Source organism: Cupressus sempervirens, chromosome 5 (genome assembly GCF_028749045.1).
Source record: "Cupressus sempervirens isolate cs-2001-9-10 chromosome 5, ASM2874904v1, whole genome shotgun sequence".
NCBI lineage: Eukaryota > Viridiplantae > Streptophyta > Pinopsida > Cupressales > Cupressaceae > Cupressus > Cupressus sempervirens.
In genome coordinates, this window is record NC_143122.1 from 1,055,011,140 (window position 1) to 1,055,030,522 (window position 19,383).

A 19,383-nucleotide genomic window follows, 5' to 3' on the forward strand; every position below is an offset into this window, starting at 1 on the left:
GAATTTTTGCAATTTCTATTCTAGACGAGCTTATTGACCATAGCATTGCTTCTATGGCTTCCAACCTAGCGAGAAAGTTCATCTAGCAAAGGCTAAATATAGACATTGTTAGATCTTTCACAAAGAAGAAATGGAACCTAAAAGGTCAAGTCACAGTTAGTGTGATGGCCAAAGGATTTTTGTCTTTTGACTTTTTCTGCAACAAAGACCTCTCAAACATTCTGTGCAAGCAACCTTGGGTTATTGGCCACTCGAATTTGGTTCTCCAGAAGTGGACATCGAAGCTAGACCTAAATGATTCTTTTTTTGTTCAAGCCCTAGTTTGGGTGAGACTTCTCGAGCTTCCTTTGGAATTCTAGAATGAGGATGTTTTCATGGGGGTGGCTAGTTACTTTGGAGAGCTTCTCTCCATAGACCTAATAACAAAATCAAGAAGAAGACTAACCTACACCCATATTTGTATTGAAGTTGGGGAGGGGGTGGATATGCCGGAGGTAGTGAACTTCCATTCCAAACTTGGAACTCATGTTTAGAAGCTGGTCTATGAGAGTGTGCCTTTTGTCTACTTTCATTGTTTGAAAATGGGCCATAAGGCCAAACAATGCCCAAAGGCTAAGGAGGAAAAGAACAAGAAAAATACTACTCCCAAACTTGAAATTCAGTAGGATGGAAACAAGATCTGGAAACAAAAGAACAAGGGTCCTAAGATTAGTCATCCTAAGAATTAGAAGGTGATTGTGGAAATCTCTGTAAAAGAAGTGAATGTTTTAGCTTTGACTGATACCTAGATCAAAGCAGTGGAGGGAGGACCAATTAGTGGAGCAAAAGGGCCCAACAAAGAGAGTATCAGACCACCTCTTGAAGGGTAAAGTGGTCATTGCGATACTTTCCTTGAAGAACATTACAAGGCTTCCTCCCTGAAGGTGATGGGGGAGGAGCCAAGAACGAAAAATGAAGAGGAGATTGATGTGTCGATTGTGCCAAAAAATCAAGTTCCTCAGGGAGCCAAGGAGGTCTCCTCTCCCTTTGGGGATCGTTTAGCTTCCCCTAGTTTGGTAACTAGGATTATGGAACTAGTCAAAAACTCTTCCCCTTACAGATTTCTAGAATGGAAGCATGGCTTGAGAACTGCTCAGATGACAACAAGGGGACTTGGACCATGGTCAAAAAGAATAAAAGTAGAGACCCTTGCCTAGTATCACTAGTAGTAACCAAGAGTAGAGTGAAAGCTGATGTTGGAGTTAAACCTAAGACACTAGGTAGAAAGAGTTTAAGCCAAACCATTTAGGAGGAGGCTAGAAGGAATTTAGCTGATGGGAGCCAAAGGATCATCAAGGAGGTATGCTATATTAAAAAGAAATGAAGATAATATCTTGGAATATAAGGGGGCTAAATGGAGCCCACAAAAAAGAGGTAGTAAGGAATACGATTAGAGACCACAAACCTGATTCTATGTTGATCCAAGAAACTAAAATGAAGAAAGATTGGGTGGGTAAGATTTTATTTAGTAACAGCATGGATGGAGAGGCCACCAATGCAGAGGGTGCTTCTAGGGGTCTGCTCACACTTCAATAACAAGCATTTCCTAGTCACCACCATTCATAATGAAGGTAACACCCTGTTATGTAAAGGTATACACATTAATAGTAAAGACTTCTAGTTTCTTTTGAATGTGTATGCCCCTAACTCTAAGTGGGAGAGGAAGGCTTATTGGGCCAAGCTTTGTCCTCTCATTCAGAATTGCAACCTTGATAAAGGTATCATAATGGTTGATTTCAATAATCCCCTTTCTAATGAGGAAAAATTTGGGGTCTAGCCACGGACCTAGGTAGCAAGTTGGATCTTTCTAATTTCATTAACAGTCTGGCTCTTGTGGACATTGATCTTTCTAGTGGGATTTTCACTTGGTCCAATAGGCATATAGGGAGTGAATATATCTAGGTCCACCTTAATCAAGCCCTCATTTCACCTGACTGGTTGAACTTCTTCTCTTGTAAGCTCTCCCTTCTCCCCAAATTTGGGTCTGGTCACTCCCCTATTTCCCTTTCATTAGTCCCTCTCTCATTAAAGAGAAACTTTCCTTTTCATTTTGAGAAGATGTGGATCTCCCACTCAGACTTGTTATCTAGGATCTCCTCTTGGTGGAACATCGAAGTGGAAGGGACTGCTATGTTTAGGGTTTCCAAGAAATTGAAAAATGTTAAATGCAATATCAAAATCTGGAACAAGTTAGATTTTGGTCATATCTTCTAGGCCAAGGAGGAGGTGTCTGATTAACTTCATTCCATTTAGGACATCATTCAACATGAAGGATACAATGAGCACAATAGGAACACAGAGATGTCTATTCTCTCTGAAGTCCACAATATCATTATTAGAGAAGAGAACTTCTAGAAACAATGATCTAGAATTGACTGGATCAAAGAGGGAGATCAAAATACCAAGTTTTTCCACCTCTCCACGCTTAAGCACAGACCAAACAACCTGATTTCAGGTATCAAGAAGGTCTAATCCCTTTTGTCTAATGGTAATGACATTTCTACTGAGGCTATTAATTTTTTCTCCTCTCTCCTTTCTTGGGACCCCACTTTATCTCTGGAGGACCAGAAGGAAATCATTTCATCTCTACCCCAGATGATTCAACCTCACCATAACGCAATGATGCAGGCTATACCTAATTGTCTAGAAGTGAAGCAATCTCTATTCTCTCTCCTTGCTGATAAAGCCCTAGGGCCAGATGGTTTTCCTACTTTCTTCTTCCAAATTTATTGGGACATGGTCAAGATAGATGTTGCCAAGGCTGTGCAAGAATTCTTTGGGGCCAAGAATCTTCTAAAAGAGCTGAACTCTACCTTTTTTATTCTTCTCCCTAAAACTCTTGGGGTGGATACTATGGACCAATTCAAGCCCATTAGTCTCTATAATTCATTCTACAAGATCATCTTGAAAGTCCTAATGATTAGAATTCTTAAGGTCCTTTGATTATTTCCTCATAGCAGATGGGTTTCGTCTGTCGTAGATAGATCATGGATTCTATAATGTTGGTTCATGAAGTCATTCATTCTCTGAAAGTTGGGAAGAAGGAGGGTCTTCTCCTCAAGTTGGATATCTCTAAAGCCTATAACAGGGTGGATTAGTCCCTCCTTGGAATAGTCCTCTAGGAATTTGGTTTTGACCACCAAGTATGCAAACTTATATCCCAACTTGTATCCACCTCTTCACTAACTATTATTATTAATAGGGCCCCATATGATTTCTTCAAACCGTCGAGAGGCTTAAGGTAGGGAGATCCCCTTTCTTCCATCCTCATCATCGTCATGCTAGAGTCTATTGGCAGATTGATTCAAAGAGAAAGATACAAGGGGTTCTTGAGAGGAACCAATCCTTCTTCAGGGCATTTATCTTTCACTCACCAACAATTAGTGGATGACATTATAATGGGAGGAGAATCTTTGATCTTGGAGGCCAAATCAATGAAGAGTTTACTAGATATGTATACCAAGGGAACTAGCCAGATTATTAATTGGGCAAAAAGTTCGGTATTCTTTATCAATACTCATGTAGATAGATAAAGGAAGATTGCAGGAATTCTTGGTTGCAGGGTTGGAAGCCTACCTTCAAGCGATCTTGGACTCCTGTTGGGGAATAAGCCATTAGATTCTTTCTAGAATGGGCTTATTGATAGGTTCAACACATAGTTGGTAGGTTGGAAAGGAACCACTCTTGGCCAAGCTAGTAAATTCCTTCTGGTGAAGTCCACCCTTCAAAACCTTCCCACGTATGCCCTGAGTCTCTTTGGGATTCAAACCAAATATGCTAAGAAAATGGAAAAGATCCAAAGAGATTTTCTATGGTCTAGATTGGAAGAACATAAAAGATACCCCCTTGTGGCTTGGGATAATGTTTGCCTCCCTAAGTGTTATGGAGGCTTGGGAATTAGAAAACTTAGGCATCTCAACAGTGCCCTCCAAGCTAAGTAGGTTTGGCATATATTTAATAGCATTGGAGAATGGAGAGATATTTTGGTGGATAATTATATTAGGAGACCTTCTCTAAGATATTTTCTCAATGATTCTGACATCCCAACTAGCTCAGTTATATGGAAGGGGATCTTAAAGGCTAAAACCCTAGCTAATTCTAAGGCAAAATGGAAAGTGGGAAATGGAGATAGCATCCTCTTTTGGCACAATAATTGGTTGATTCAGGGCACTCTCATTAATAATCCCACCTATGATAACTTGGCCAATACCTGTACAAGGCTATTCGGAATGAAAGTAAGTGACTATAGAACGAACCAGGGATGGAGAGACCTATCCTTGATATCAAATGATCTCAAGCCGATAATGGTGACACTAAACTCTTTGATTTTGAACAATAACAAGGATGAACTAATATGGGAGAGAAACCCAAGTGGATCCTACTCAGTGGCCTAGGGGTACAACTCCCTCTAGATTTTGAAGGAGAAACCTCTTTGGGCTAAGGCCTGGATGCCTGACCTTACCCCTAAGATCAATATTTTCTTCTGGCCGATGCTTCAAGATAAAATTCTCACTTTGGACAACTTGGTAAAAAGAGGTTAGTATATCCCTAATAGATGTATTCTTTGCAATCACCACCTAGAGTTAGTAAACCACATCCTCATCCATTGCCCCTATGCCATGGAGATCTGGGACTATCTCACCAAGAACTATGGTGTCAGTTAGTGTAGGCCACGAAATATCCTAGACTTCTTATGCCAATGGGATAGCATGTTCAAAGGCGTGAATCTGCATAGTATAAGCACATGGACTTTGCCCCACTTCTATTGGGGAGTATGGAAAGAGAGAAACAATAGAATTTTAGAGAAAAAGAGGCTCTTGCTAATGTTCTTGTAGATAAAATCAACAACAATGCAAGAGAAATTTTTCTTATCACGAAGGGTGGCGATCCTGATGAAGGGGATAATAGTAAGGATAAAGAGAAGGACATGAGAATGAAAAGAAAAGGGGTCAAGTGAGGACTCCCCCCTGAAAGTTGGCACAAAGCCAACTTCGACAAAGTGGCCAAAATCAATCTTGGCCCCACTGGATGTGGGGGCATCATTAGAATTAGCCATGGTGCAAGCATAGCTACTCTCTCCCACCCCTTGGGAAACCAAACAAATCACTATGTTGAAGCCAGTGCTGCTCTCCACACTAATAAACTGGTGCTGGAAGTGGGAGTCAAACACTTGTGGTTGGAGGGGGACTCAAACAATATCATCAAATGCATAAAAGGTGATCTCCAACCTACCTGGACCATTGCAGACATAGTGGAAGAAATATGCACGATGCTTGGCAAATTTGATAGTGTACATGTCAGCCATGAGTACAGGGAATCCAACTCGATGGCCGACTAGTTTTCCAATGAGGCAGTCAAGAATGAGATAGCAAGAATATAAACCATCGAAGGGAATATTCATTTAGTTGTGAAAGGTCTAATTGATGAAGAGAGGATCCAGGGAGGTATGGGTGAAATCCCCAGTTAATTATGGAAACTAATGCAAAAATGTGTGCAAGCCAATGTATTTATGAAAAGTATGGGGTGAACTGCTAGATGATGCATTCAACATCTAATTGCTATGATTTATGGGTTGCTTATTTTCTTTTCCAATTTAGAATTGAAATAAAAAGCAGTCTTGGATAGAGTAAATAGAGGATCAACAAAGGTGTAAAAAGAACTATGTTTATGCGAAAGGCAACCACCTAGCTAATTGAGATGGTGGGTGAATAGAGCAAAAGTTAACTAGTTGGAGAGGCAGAGAAATGGAAACAAAGAACCACAGTCTAGGAGAAACTCGACAAGGGAGGCATCACTAACCACATTGCCAAGCTTCATGGGTATGACTCAATAGTTACCAATCTCATGGTTAATTCTTGGAAGGATGGAAGGGTTAAGATTGATGGGGTTTCCTATCATGTTGATGTGGGGGTCATTGCCCATGTTACTGAAATCCCTGATGAGGGTTTGAAGTTCTATAGAGATAAAAAAGTTTCTACGAATGCGGTGAAGGATTTTTCCAAGAACACGGAAGAAAACAAGGAATTGATGAAAAGTGAGACTTACTATGAGATAGACTCGATCAAGAGGTTTTGGAGGTATGTGCTAAGGGCTATCATTGAGTTTATTTCTTTGGATATGAGGTTTGATAAGGTTAGAACCCACCATTTTGTACTATTTAACCACTTCTGTTATGCAGCTAAAGTCTCTTTTCCTTTTTACCTGTACTCTTCTATGAACAATAATATTTTGGGGTATAAGAAAAAACCCAGTGCTAACCTTACCCTGCATGAGGGTTTACTTCTTTTTCTCTTTAAACATTTTAAAGCCCAGTCTAGGAGTAAGCCCCTGCATCATGTTGTGGCTGCTTCTGAGGAGACGAGGAGCTCCAATTTCTCCTCAGACATGGAGGGAAACCTGAGCTTAAGTTCAAAGGAGGAGGAAGACTATCAGTCATTAGGGAAGAAGAGCAACCAGAGATAAGGAAATTCCCACTCCTAGTAAAGCTCCTTGCAGGAAAAGCCCTAGGGGTCATATGCCCAAAATGACTATTCAAGGGGAAGATGAGTACATGGATGAGGAGACCAAGGGTGTGGAGGTAGAGACAATAGAGGAGTCTACTGGTAACCCCAAAAAGAAGTAGAGGAAGATCAAGGAGGAGGATATGCCACTAAAGGAGGAGACCAAGGGTGTGGATGTTGAGTCTAGAGAGGAGGCGGCTGGTAATCCCAAAAAGAAGCAAAGGAAGACCAAGGAGGAGGATATGTCACTAGAGGAGCAAAATGATAAGGGGTCAGAGCTCTCTATTCTTCCTCCCCTTCCCAAGCCCCCATAGGAGTAAGAAAATAAAAAAATGGAGGAGGGAAACACAAGCAGTGTGGTTGTAATAAAAGATAGGCGTATGGCTTGGAAGAACTTCAACAACAGAACCTCTAAAATGGGGATTGTTATGGAAGTTATGAAACCCCAAATCCTTGAAGAAAAAGAGGGGAAAGTCCAATTGGAAGAACTCATAGAACCAGCGTTGGTGGCCATTATTGACAATACGAGGGAGGTGGGTTAGAACTTGCTCAACAATGCAAAAAACAACATGATTGACAACTTTCGATTAATAAAATGGCTCTTTCATGAGTTGGAGGAAGTAAAAGAAAGAATGGGGTAGATGGAAGGCCAAGTGAAGAAGAATGAGCAAAGGAACTTGATCGACCTGCCCAGGGATTGAATGAAGATGGTTAAAGAAAGGATGAAAAACATGGAGAACTTCAACCACAACATGGCCAACCAGATGCTCACTATTCTTAAATCTCTCAATGATAACATTGTCAGTCTTAGTGCCAAGCTGAAAGCTAGGGGGTTTGTCATAGAGAAGGATGGGAAGGACAATGATGAAGACAGGATGGAAGAGGACACCATAATGGACATAACCCAAAGCTACATGGATCATATTTGTGAGAAGAACTAGGAGCTCTTGGAGGAGGAGTTTCAAAGAGCCAATGAAGTAGTAGAGACCATCCAGGACCTTGAGAGGAGGGCAAGGGAGTAAGTGAAGAATATACAAGTACCGCCTTTGGCTTTTGTCTCTGTAGGTTTTTTTTTCTTTTTGGCTTTTTGCCTGTCCTTCATTCTAGCCTTTCAATTGGCCGTTGTTCTATCGCTGGGCATTTTTGTTAACTTGTTGCTCCTTTTTATGTAAGAACTTTTGGGTTTCAAGATCCCTACAAAACCTAATTTTTCATAATGAAAAAAAAGTGTACATATTAGTGCAAAAAAAAATCATTATTAGTATAATATTGTTCATTTTTAGGTTAGAGTTTTGGAGAAATATAGAAATTTTTTTTTATAGGTGATAGTGTCCAACTATAGGGTTATTGATTGTTCTTTTGGGTTAATGGTGTGTGAATTTAGAGTATGTTATGGATATTTTAGATTGTAGGATGTAGTAAGACATCGAATAAGTTGAAAATGTAAGTGAAAAAAATAGATTATGATTTAAATAGATTTATATATAATTGAGCATTTTAAAAGTCATTTTAAAATTAATTATTATTTGAACATATATTATTATGCATTTTAAAAGTCAAGAGGGCTTACAAACGCAATGACAAGCAAATGTTGATATCAGCAGCAAAATTCATAGCACATTTAGTGAATCAACAAGTTGCACATGAGATTATTGCGTTGGAAGTTCTTACCCTCTTACTAGAGAATCCTACAGATGATAGCATAGAATGTGGGTCTTTGTTGCAAGACCTTTCCCCCAAAGGTCTCTATGGAATTTTTGATAGACTTAGAGGCATTCTCCATGAGGGGGAAATTGACAAACGAGTACAGTTTTTAATTGAAGGTCTTTTTGCAATTCGCAAAGCTAAGTTCGAGGGTCATCCAGCTGTGCGTGCAGAATTGGACCTTGTAGAGCAAGAAGATCAGGTAACGCATGAAGTTTCCCTAGAAGATGAACTCGATCAGGAACCCGGTTTAGATGTTTTCAAGCCAGATACTGAGTTTTTAGAGCATGAGGCAGCATATGAAAAACTGAAGAAAGATATTCTCGGAGATGCTTCTTCCGAGGAATTAGAACGAGAGAATGATTCAGATGACGATGAGGAGGAAGATGAAGAAAGACTGCGAATACAGGACAAGACAGAGACAGACTTGGTCAATTTAAGATGCACAATTTACTTGACAATTATGTCAAGTGTTGTTTTTGAGGAAGTTGGTCATAAGCTACTAAAGATCAAGCTTGAAGCTGGTCAAGAGATGGAGTTATGCATCATGCTCTTTGAATGCTGCAGTCAAGAGAGAACATACCTCCGTTATTATGGACTTCTTGCGCAAAGATTCTGTATGATCAATAAAATTTATCAGGAATGTTTTGATAAGTGTTTTCTACGACAGTATTCTATGATACACAGGTTAGAGACTAACAAGCTACGCCATGTTGCAAAGTTTTTTGCTCACTTGCTTGGTACAAATGCTATTTCGTGGCATTCTCTTGCCTATATACGGCTGACAGAGGAAGATACTACTTCCTCTTCCCGTATTTTTATAAAGATTCTCTTCCAGGAGCTGGCAGAACAGCTGGGTATAATGCTGCTTGAAGAAAAATTGAATGATGCAACACTGCAAGAGTCTTTGGATTCAATTTTCCCAAAGAACAGTTTCAAGAATTCTCGGTTTGCTATCAATTTCTTTACTTCCATTGGTCTTGGCGGTATCACTAAGAGTTTACGTCAGTATTTGAAGAATTTCCCAAAGCTTACAATGCAGCAGCAAAAGTCTTAACCCGCGTCAGATGAATCTACCTTTAATGATGATTCTTCTAGTTCATCAGACTTAGTTTTTGGGTGTGAAATCTACAGCGAGGAGTAAGGAGCCACCAAGAAAGAAAAGTTAGTCAAAGGATGAATACTTTTTTGTTTTGAGGCTCTTTTTGAGCTTACAGTTGTAAATTCCTGCATCTGGGCTTTCAATAGCTTTTATCAGTTACTTATTTTTAAAAATGAGTAAGTACAGTTGACATTATTGTTGATGACACTTATTAATGGCCCAAATGGTTAATCTCTTGTTGAACTGTCTATGAGTTTGGTTTCGAAGGTGATTCAACATGATGCATTATTTTTTTGAAGTTGGATTTCTAGGTATTTAGCAATATAGATGAATGCATAATCTCCTGGCAGGCATAAATATATGTCCTTTCTCATCATTTGTTTAGACTGTTTTGTAGTGTCCAATTTCCTGGATAAAACATTTTCTCAATTGTACCTGTATACTGTAAAATTGACACACGGTTCTGATCACTTTTAAAAGTTTCATATTTTGTTGGCATGCTTGGAGCCTTGATTTTGGTTTTAGAAGTGTGCTCAAGGAATTAATCATTGTAGTATATTTCACATAAAAATGAAACTAATAAAATTTGCAGATAAATGTAATCGCATTATGATTTCTTGGTTCATGCACACAACAATATTTGTATCTATTTTTCCTGTGACTTAACTAATTCGTGTAGGAAATGATTGGAAATTCCTACATACACACTTTTTCTTTTTGCGCTTGATAGCTTGAGAGTCATCCTCTATGGCTTCTTGGCCACAGTAAAGTGCATGGAACTATTGCAAGAGAAGATTTATAAATTAGAAACAGAGTGTCATCCTCTCATGTGTCTGTACATGAATATTTTGAATTCTGGACAGTAACGAACAAGCTTGGCATGTTTTTGAACTAGTACCTGAGTTTATGAAAGAAATGGCCATTGATGTTTAGTTCTACTCTATACACAGACCATGCAAAAGAAAAAGCAACATAGAATCATAGGCAGCATGATGAGGACTCTATGATCCAAGCATTGAAGTGTTGCCATAATACTAGTTGCAACTGTGTAGAAACAATGGTAAGAGCTATATGAAAAGCAGTATTGTGCTACCATTGATGAAAATGTTGTCTTATCCTTCTTTATGGTTGCCTTCTGTCATCTACATATTGACACCAATTAAACACACTGGCTTTCCTGGGAGAAATGGTGATGAAAGTGACTGATGAAAGCATCATTTCTGGAAGACTGCGTGGAGAAAAGACCTCTTGTGGAGAGAATGTGCTGAGTCCATGAAGTTAAATTGGAAAATTATTAGCTGATAGGCTTTTTCATTGGGGGCACAGCCCACGGACTTTTGTCTTGCACTGCCAGCAACCTGCCATGGAATGGTGATTACCAGAGACACCGATGACAGCGGAAATCGAGATTTGCTTCTCACTGCTCCCAAATCTGATAGTTGCAGGCTGTTGTGGCAGACAGAAGAATATGTGGTGAAGACATCTTGCAGAGCCAAGGGGAAGAGATAAGAGGGAAGGCTTGGCTGTGTTCCGAAATACTGCCATAGGCATCTGTATAAAAGATCAGCATGATTGGTGTCATCTTTGTTGCAGAGGATCATTTCTGCTTCAAAGGATCCGGCACTGCCTTCAGAGTGTTTGAACAGGTGTTTTTGAAACCCTTTTATTTGGTGTCTTCTTCCTCATGCCCCATCTTCTGGCTTGGCTTGTCTCATGCAAAATAGTTTGCACAAATATTGACTATTAACATTATGGCCTTCCACTTTCTTTGCAGGAAGTAAGGGGCCTCTAGCAATTCAAGGGCTCCGTCCTTGCTGTGATGTCAAGCAATAGGTGCTATTCACTATTTCCCACAGAACACTCTTCTTGGTTCTTCTGTTTTAATGTGAGTCTGGACCGTTTGCCTACACACTTCAAACATTTCAATTGCTTTTATATATCAATGATCAACTTTCTTTCTCAATCGAGTTTCATGCCCACCACTGTTCAAAGTTCAAACCATACCTTCTACCCTTAGCATCTTCTGCATATAATGAGAGACTCTGCCTCTTCAGGACGCCCTCCACTTATATTGGATTCCACATACATTATGCTTTGACGGATGCTGGCAAGTCAAATAGACAAGGAATGATAAAACAAATTAGGGTCTACTTTAGCTGGGTTTTCAGATAAGCACAACAAATTAGAATAAATGATTCTTTTGTCCGCTGTTTTGTTCCCCCTTACCAGGGTTTCTCCCCTATTTATTTGCATGCCTAAGAAGTCCAAAGTCGTTGTGATGTTTGATGCGTTCAACTTTCTGTGAGTCAGGACTATAACGGAATATAATGTGCCTCAACAAGGTCATTGAACTTGGCACTTCTGATGATCAATCTCAGGAATGAAAGCCAAAGGCCAAATAGCCTGGAACTGGACCCTAAATGGACACAGTCAAGTCTTGAAGAGGCCGGGGGAGCACACCTTGGAATGAATGGAACTAGAACTGGCCCTACCTAGATTGCTTGGTTATTATGAGATAGGGCAACCAAAGTTCTTAATTACATTAGCACCTTTTTCCAAAAACTCTTACTCCACAAGTTTGGAAAAATTTGGCAAGTACTTGTCAGAAGTTCTACAAGACTTGGCGCAAAAATATAGTTGATTGGTTGATTGCTGGACACTTTTGGTGCACTTGTTTTGTGAGTTTCAGGGAAGCTTTAGAGGTATATTGTTACCATTGTTATTTACTTAATCACCAAATTTAAGAAATTAAAAGGTAACATTGAAAAGAATTCATCAGGATTTCAATGCTTTAAGAGTTTATTTGTGCCACCTTAAAAAATGACAGATTTTTTCTTGTAGCCAATTTCCAAGTTTTTTCAGTAAGACACCTTGTGAGTTTGACAAAATGACATTGTTCTGTCATTAAGGTTGATACATTTATACAGCCACAATGCCAACTTCAGACTTGTAAGTGCTACAAACATAAGATGTGACAGGTAGGTTATTGGTGCTATTATTTATTTACAGACACTTCCCTCTGAGAAAAGGCTCGTGTTACTCCTGCAAAACTAACTGTAGACATTGATTTCCAGGGTATTGCAATACTTCGACTTAATTCTGTGACATTTTCTTCTGCTTATGTATAATCAATTGTGACACTTTCTAATTCCAAAAAAGATGATGGAACTGTTCTATTGTTATGTCATTGGGCTTATTGATGGTGCTCAGGTGCTTCGAAGCTACTTGAAGGAATTGGTTGTCTAATTGGGCACTGCCACAAATAAACATACGTAAATTGTGTAATTGCAAGATCCCTTCTCTATGATATGTTTCACCATTCTTTAAAGTATTTTTAGGCAATACCAATAGAATAACTGCTCCAGACGCATGCAAAACGTTCAGATTTTCTTCCTTCATCGTAAGCTTATCAATTTCATCAATATCAATCAATTCCACCTGTAGATTCTGCCCCTATATCTCTTAATTGTGATTTCCCAGAAGTTTCTAAATCTTATAAACACACCAATTTCAATGCATACTCTGCAGTCACTACAATCCATGAAGCCTTAACATTCAAGAGGCATGTTGTCAAAGAAATGTTCCTTGCGCTGTCCTTTCTTTTCAAGAATGTGTACCAGAAGGCTTCAAACTACTACATCGATGAAAAACACCCTTCTCATTATGATATGATGGACATCAATATTTTACATCTCCCTCACGTGCATGACATGCTCAGGTGACTCTACTAGAAATTTGTCAGTACCATAAAATACATGTTTGATCACCATTACCAGGTACTGGATCTGTATCTCTGTCTGGTACACATTGGCAACATGAGACATAGTTATTATGAACATTAGGAGTAATTGAAACAGATAGATTTTGTTGCAGGCTGGAAGCTGGCTTCCATGCTTTTCAGCATATTCATATCCACACTCATTGCAATTGAAGAATCCAGACTTTTATTTTTTGTTGAAGCATTTTGTCAAACAGTTAATATGCCTTTTCTGCCTATGTAGATTTACACAAGTCCACTTGTACAGTCTTCCCTTATACCTCTGAATTGTGCTTCCCCGAATCTTACAAACACACCAATATCAGTGCATACGCTGCAGTCACTACATCCATGAAACCCTAACATTCAAGAGGCAATTTTGTCAAACAGATGTTCCTTACGTTGTCAATTTACAAGAATGTTTACCAGACGCCTTCAGACTCTAGCATTGGCCAAAAGCACCGTCTTCATTATGATCCGATGGGCATCAATTTCCTACATCTTCCTCGTGTATATGAAATGCTCAAGCGACCGTGCTGGAAATTAGTGTTTCGCAAAAATACATGTTTGATCAGTGGGCAGATTATGTGGGTAGTGTTCAAAGTCAATATACACTTTGTTCACGTTTAGTAGAATGTCTTTACCTGTTTCTGAATGCTCTAATCTTTTAGATTGTTGAAAGAAACTTTTGGAGGACTCATTATAGCTATACTTTTTTCAGAACAATCTGTATGCAATCTGTGTCTGTGGAAGTTACTGCAACTCATTGATCTGCACTGCTATTTTATGTTACTAAAGTTATAATTTGATGCCTTTCTTATTGAAGTAGAGTGCCCTCCCTATCGATGCGTTCGCACAGTTATTCATTGATATCCGAATGGTTACATTAATCCATCACTGGATAAATACACATTGCTGTTGTGAATTAATGTTTCTCTAGAATCCATGTGTGTACTACCTTTTGAAGAGAACAATGCTGCAGTTGGCTCCACGTCTGTCGATTGGAATTTCCAAAACACAGCTGACATTAGAGTCATTGCGAACAACATTGTGATTGTTGGGGATATGAAGCTCAACCATTTTTCATTATTCCCTCCAAGAGACTCTGTCTCTTCAATTCTTCCGCTGACATTCAAGAGTCTCCCTTGGAGCTCTCTTATATATTGTATTCGTTGTAACTTGTGGATGTACTTCTGGATTAAATAATATATTCTCCTGCTCAGTGTGGATGTAGGCTTTATTGGCCGAACCACGATAAATCTGTGTACTCTGTTTTTGCATTCTTGTTTGCGCATTTTATTGCTTTTCTAACTTTTACAATTGGTATCAGAGCAAGGTATTGCTGTTCAAAATTCAGGTTGAAATTCTGGGATCATGGAGGAGCTCAAAGTGCAAAAATTTACAGGCAAAAATTTTGGACTGTGGAAGGTGCAAATGGAGTCGCTATTAATTAAGCAAGATCTGGCGCTTGCTTTAGAGGGGAAATGGAAGCAACCAGACACAATGTCTGATGAGGATTGGGAAACAATGGACAGGAAGGCAAGAGCAACAATTCTTCTTTCACTGTCTGAAACTGTGCTCTTTAATGTTGCAACAGAAACAACAACAAAGGCAGTTTGGGACAAGCTGAGAACTACTTATGCAATGGCGTCTGCTGCAAACAAGGTTTTCATTATGAAGAAACTCTATAGTCTCAAAATGAAGGATGGTAGTAATATAGCAAATCATCTCAATGAGTTTAATACTCTAATTAGTCAAGCAAATTCGGTGGGCATGCCACTAAGTGATGAAAACAAAGCTGTCTTATTGTTACGTTCTCTTCCAGCCAGTTGGGATGGAGTTGTAACAGCAATAAGCACATCGCTTCCCGGCAAGAAAAAGTTAGTTTTTGATGAAGTTGCAGCTACTCTTCTTGGTGAAGACATGAGAAGAAAGAGTGATGTTCCCTCATCTGGTGAAGCCTTAACAGCAGTAAGCATCGACAATAGAGGAAGGAGTCATCAAAGAGGTAGAAACTCCAACAATAGAGGAAGATTGAAGTCTACAAAAGGGACAGATTTGAAAGAAAGCAAAGGGGATTGCTGGTTTTGTGGCAAACCAGGCCACTCAAAGAAAAATTGTCGTGCTTTCAAAAGGGCACAAGATAAGGTGCGGGACAGTCAAGCTAATACCGCTTATGAGAAGGATGAACCAGGAATTTTAGTTCTTGCTGCAAATGATACTATTTCAGAATCATGGGTACTTGATTTCGGGGCATCCTTTCATGCTTCCTCACGCACGGAGTTGTTCACAAATTATCATGAAGGTGAATTTGGGAAAGTTTATTTGGGTGACAATAATGCTTGTGACATTATTGGGAAAGGTGATATTTTATTACCATCACCTGGAGGAGGGCAATGGCTTTTAAAGGATGTTCGACATGTTCCGAAATTGAAGAGAAATCTGATTTCTGTTTCTCAACTTCATACTCAATGCTGTCATACATTCTTCAGTTCCAATACATAGAAAATAACAAAGGGATCTTTGATAGTTGCAAAAGGAGATAAAGTTGGGAGTTTATATATTCTAGAAAGTAACGGTGAAGTGGGAGCTGCTATGACAACAGTGGACAACTCGGAGCTTTGGCATCAAAGGCTTGGGCACATGAGTCGGAAAGGACTCGATGTAATGCTGAAAAGAAATCAACTGCTGGGGCTGAAATATATTGATATAGAATTCTGCGAACATTGTCTCTATGACAAATAGAGGCGGGTTAACTTCTTGAAGACTGGTAGTGAGAAGTAGGGCACACCCTTGGAGCTTGTTCACACGGATGTCTTTGGAACCACTGAGGTAACCTCTTTTGGTGGGGCTAATTATTTCGTTACTTTTCTAGATAATTGTACAAGAAAAATTTGGATTTATATGCTCTCTAGGAAATCAGAAGTTTTCTCTAAATTTCAAGTTTTTAAAGCCCTTGTTGAAAAGCAAAGTGGACACAAGATTAAGTGTCTAAAAAGTGATAATGGAGGAGAATTCTGCTCCTCGAAATTTGATTTTTTTTGTGCGGATAATGGTATCCGTTGAATCAAGGTTGTTCCATTTAGTCCACAAGAAAATGGAGCATCAGAAAGGTTGAATAGAACAATTCTTGAGAAAGCAGCAAGCAGAAATCACCAAGCAAGCAGCAAGCAGGGTGATGCAACATTTCTAAGGAGAAAGATGATTCATTTAATGCACGTCTCACCCAACCAATATATCACTTGGGTGGCAAATTTTTCTGTAAAAGGGCTATGTCTGCTTGCTGCTTGCTGCTTGGGTGGCAAATTCTTGTAAAAGGGCAGCCTATCACTGTAAAAGGGCTATGTCTGCTTGCTGATGCCTATCACTGTAAATCCAGCTGAATAAGAGAGAGCAGAAAAGGAGGACAAAATAATACATATGTTTGAAACCGATCACGGGGAATAATATGGAGAAAAGGCCAAGGGAAGGAACACACACCATACTCCATCAAAGACCATTGGAAACATAATAATCATCTAGCCCATTATGACACGATTATTAGTTGCATTCCTTATTACTCCTTTTGAAAAAAATTGAAAATGAGTATAATTGACTTGTTGCTGTCTTGGTCCCCTTTTCTTAGTTGGCAGTCTTCCTTGGCCTTCCCAAAGCTGTCACAGAGTTACAAACTTCCTTAAAACCACTGATCCCTTGACAATGTGTGAACTATTATCGACCACAAAGTTAGAGGTTTTAGTAAGTTTAGAAGCCCTGATTACTAGTTGTAAGTTTAGGATAATAGATGACCAATGGATCCCTAACCATAGTGTGACTTTGCATTAGGTGTCCTTCCTTTGCGATATCAATCCTCTATTTCTTTGCCTATAGTTCGGTATGAGATTTGGACAATTTCTAAGAAGAAAGATGATTCATTTAATGCACGTCTCACCCAAACCAATATGTCACTTGGGTGGCAAATTTTTTAGTATTGTTCTTTAACAACTTTAATACGCTACTTGCATGAGCTTCCTTGTCAGCATGAAGTTTGCAATTCAGAGCAAATTATCGAAGGTGAGGGATACTGACACAAAACACGATGATTTTTATGAATTCATGGAGAAGTATGAGCACACAGAATTGGACTCTTGGGAACTTGATTCTTCAGAGTGGTCTGATACATGCATGAACATTTCCTTCTGCCTTGCTATGTCCTAAGTTGGTGGCCCTTTGTATGAGATTTTATAACTATGTTGAGTGGGAAATTTGAACTGCTGACTGGAAGGTCTTGGTGAAAATCAATTCTGAAAGCATTACCTAGGCTTTAGGTATTCCCTATGACTTAGTGATGGAGAGGCTCTTTATGGATGTCGGGTGAGAGTATTTCAAGGTGCATGAAGAGTTTTGTCTTAGTAGTATTGTCAATTTGATGTAGAAGTTGTTGATGTTTGATAGTTTTGGTTAATTATATATGAGATGTTTGTAAATTATATTTGAGATATAAATTTATTGTTACATCAGAGAAATTAATATAATAATGATATATATATGATTAAAATTTGTTATTATATTGATCAGTTGATTAATGAATAGACATGGTCCATGAATGGACGTATCTCTTCATGACTTATTTTCAATATAAATAAGAGATTGCTACCATTTGGCAAACACATACCAAACACTATGGAAGTGCTATTACATATGCAAGCAATCTATGAAAATCAACATGGTATAAGAGCCCGATTGCAAATGTAATGAAACAAAGGATAGAATTGCACTGCGATGGAGGGAAATCAAATATAGAAGGAAAAAAAAGTGAAGAAGTTTGAGAACTCATGTTGAGTGCATTAAGAAATGGAGTTTATTTTTCAATGACAAACAATACATATGTTGTAGAGTCTGCTAATATAGAGTCATATTGCTTCAGTGAAGCATTAATAGGGACAACCTATGAAAGAGTGAGCTACAAACATACTCAGACATTCCATGGGAAATAAGAGGGTGACATCTGTATCAGCAGGCAAATATCCTTGAGATTTCTGCATCTATTATGTGGTTTGGTTAAAATTATTACAAATAGTATATTATACAATGTTCTTGCGATCACAAAACCTATATCAGATTTTTACTTACAAATATTGATAGAATGTATAGAGAAGTGGATGATGGGAATTAAAAAACAATAAAGAGAAGTTGACGTAGAAGTGAAATTCAATAAACACTACACCATTGCATATTGTCAAAGAAACCACTAACACTAACAACTATTATAACCATCCTTCTACGACGATACATAGAATGAATAATGCCAAATAACTTCATATCGACAAGAGGGAAGGAAATCAAATCTACACGGATAAGAATCAACAAATGGGAATCAAATCACACAATTGGATTGTGATAAATAGTGAAACAAACTTGGGAGAAGAGTTGTCAATCACCATTGTTTAGAAGGAGAAAAAGTATCACAATGCAACGGGGATCATAGTGGCATTAAAAGAAAAGACTCAATTAATCTCTCAAAACCAACCCACATGCCACACACGTTGTGTCATTAAATACAATAGAGTAACGAGCAACAGATACATATCGATAAAAATACAAAGGGCATCCAAGCTTGAATATGGGGTGTATTTAGGTTGTTTGGGCACAAATTAGGGTGTATTCACAAGTGTGGCGCCATCGATCACCAAAATTTTGGGAAGACATTGGACATTATTTTTGAAACCAGATATTTTAGGGCCCGTTTGGCAAGCGGAATATGAATACCTATTTCGTGTTTGTTATTCTGGGAATAGAAATATGGAATACGTATTCCTATTCTCTGTTTGATTCGCCTAGAATTTGATAGAAAATATGTATAATCTATGTTTGGTTGTGCAAAAGTTTGCTAATATCCCTTTGTAATTTAGAGAGAGGAAATTACCCACGAGAGCCAGTGAAGGCTGGTGGAGGAATGGACGAAATGGAGACTGCGAGAGGGGAAAAGCCGATTATGAAAGAAGCCAGGGACTCCTGCGACCAAATAACACATTTCTGCCGACGGGGCAACGAATATCAGTTTGAAAAGCGTATTGAAATCTGTAGATGGAAGGTCGTTGATGAAGATTTGAAGCTCAAGAACCCTAAATCCTTTGTGGGTATATTTGTTTCGGATTTCTGATGTGATTATTTGAGTGGTGAGGAGCGCATTGGGCCTTGATGAACAACCCAAATCTGCGATACACAATGTCTCACACTCGAATATGGTTTTTCAGAGAGAACAAATCACTACCTCCAAACCAGAGAAGCTGTGCAAAAAA

The 19,383-nt window shown here is 38.8% G+C and overlaps 1 long non-coding RNA gene and 1 pseudogene across 1 annotated transcript; one reads left to right on the forward strand and one right to left on the reverse strand.

The window, feature by feature from the left end:
* Nucleotides 1–6,871: 6,871 nt before the first annotated feature.
* On the forward strand, nt 6,872–9,824 carry LOC149559582 (pre-mRNA-splicing factor cwc22 pseudogene; annotated as a pseudogene).
* A 316-nt stretch (nt 9,825–10,140) lies between these two features.
* On the reverse strand, nt 10,141–11,552 carry LOC149559583 (uncharacterized). The gene is made up of 2 exons (XR_016364345.1): nt 11,350–11,552; nt 10,141–11,256 (listed from the first exon to the last, which is right to left on the reverse strand). It is a non-coding gene; the product is annotated as an uncharacterized LOC149559583 (long non-coding RNA).
* Between the last annotated feature and the right edge of the window lie 7,831 nt (nt 11,553–19,383).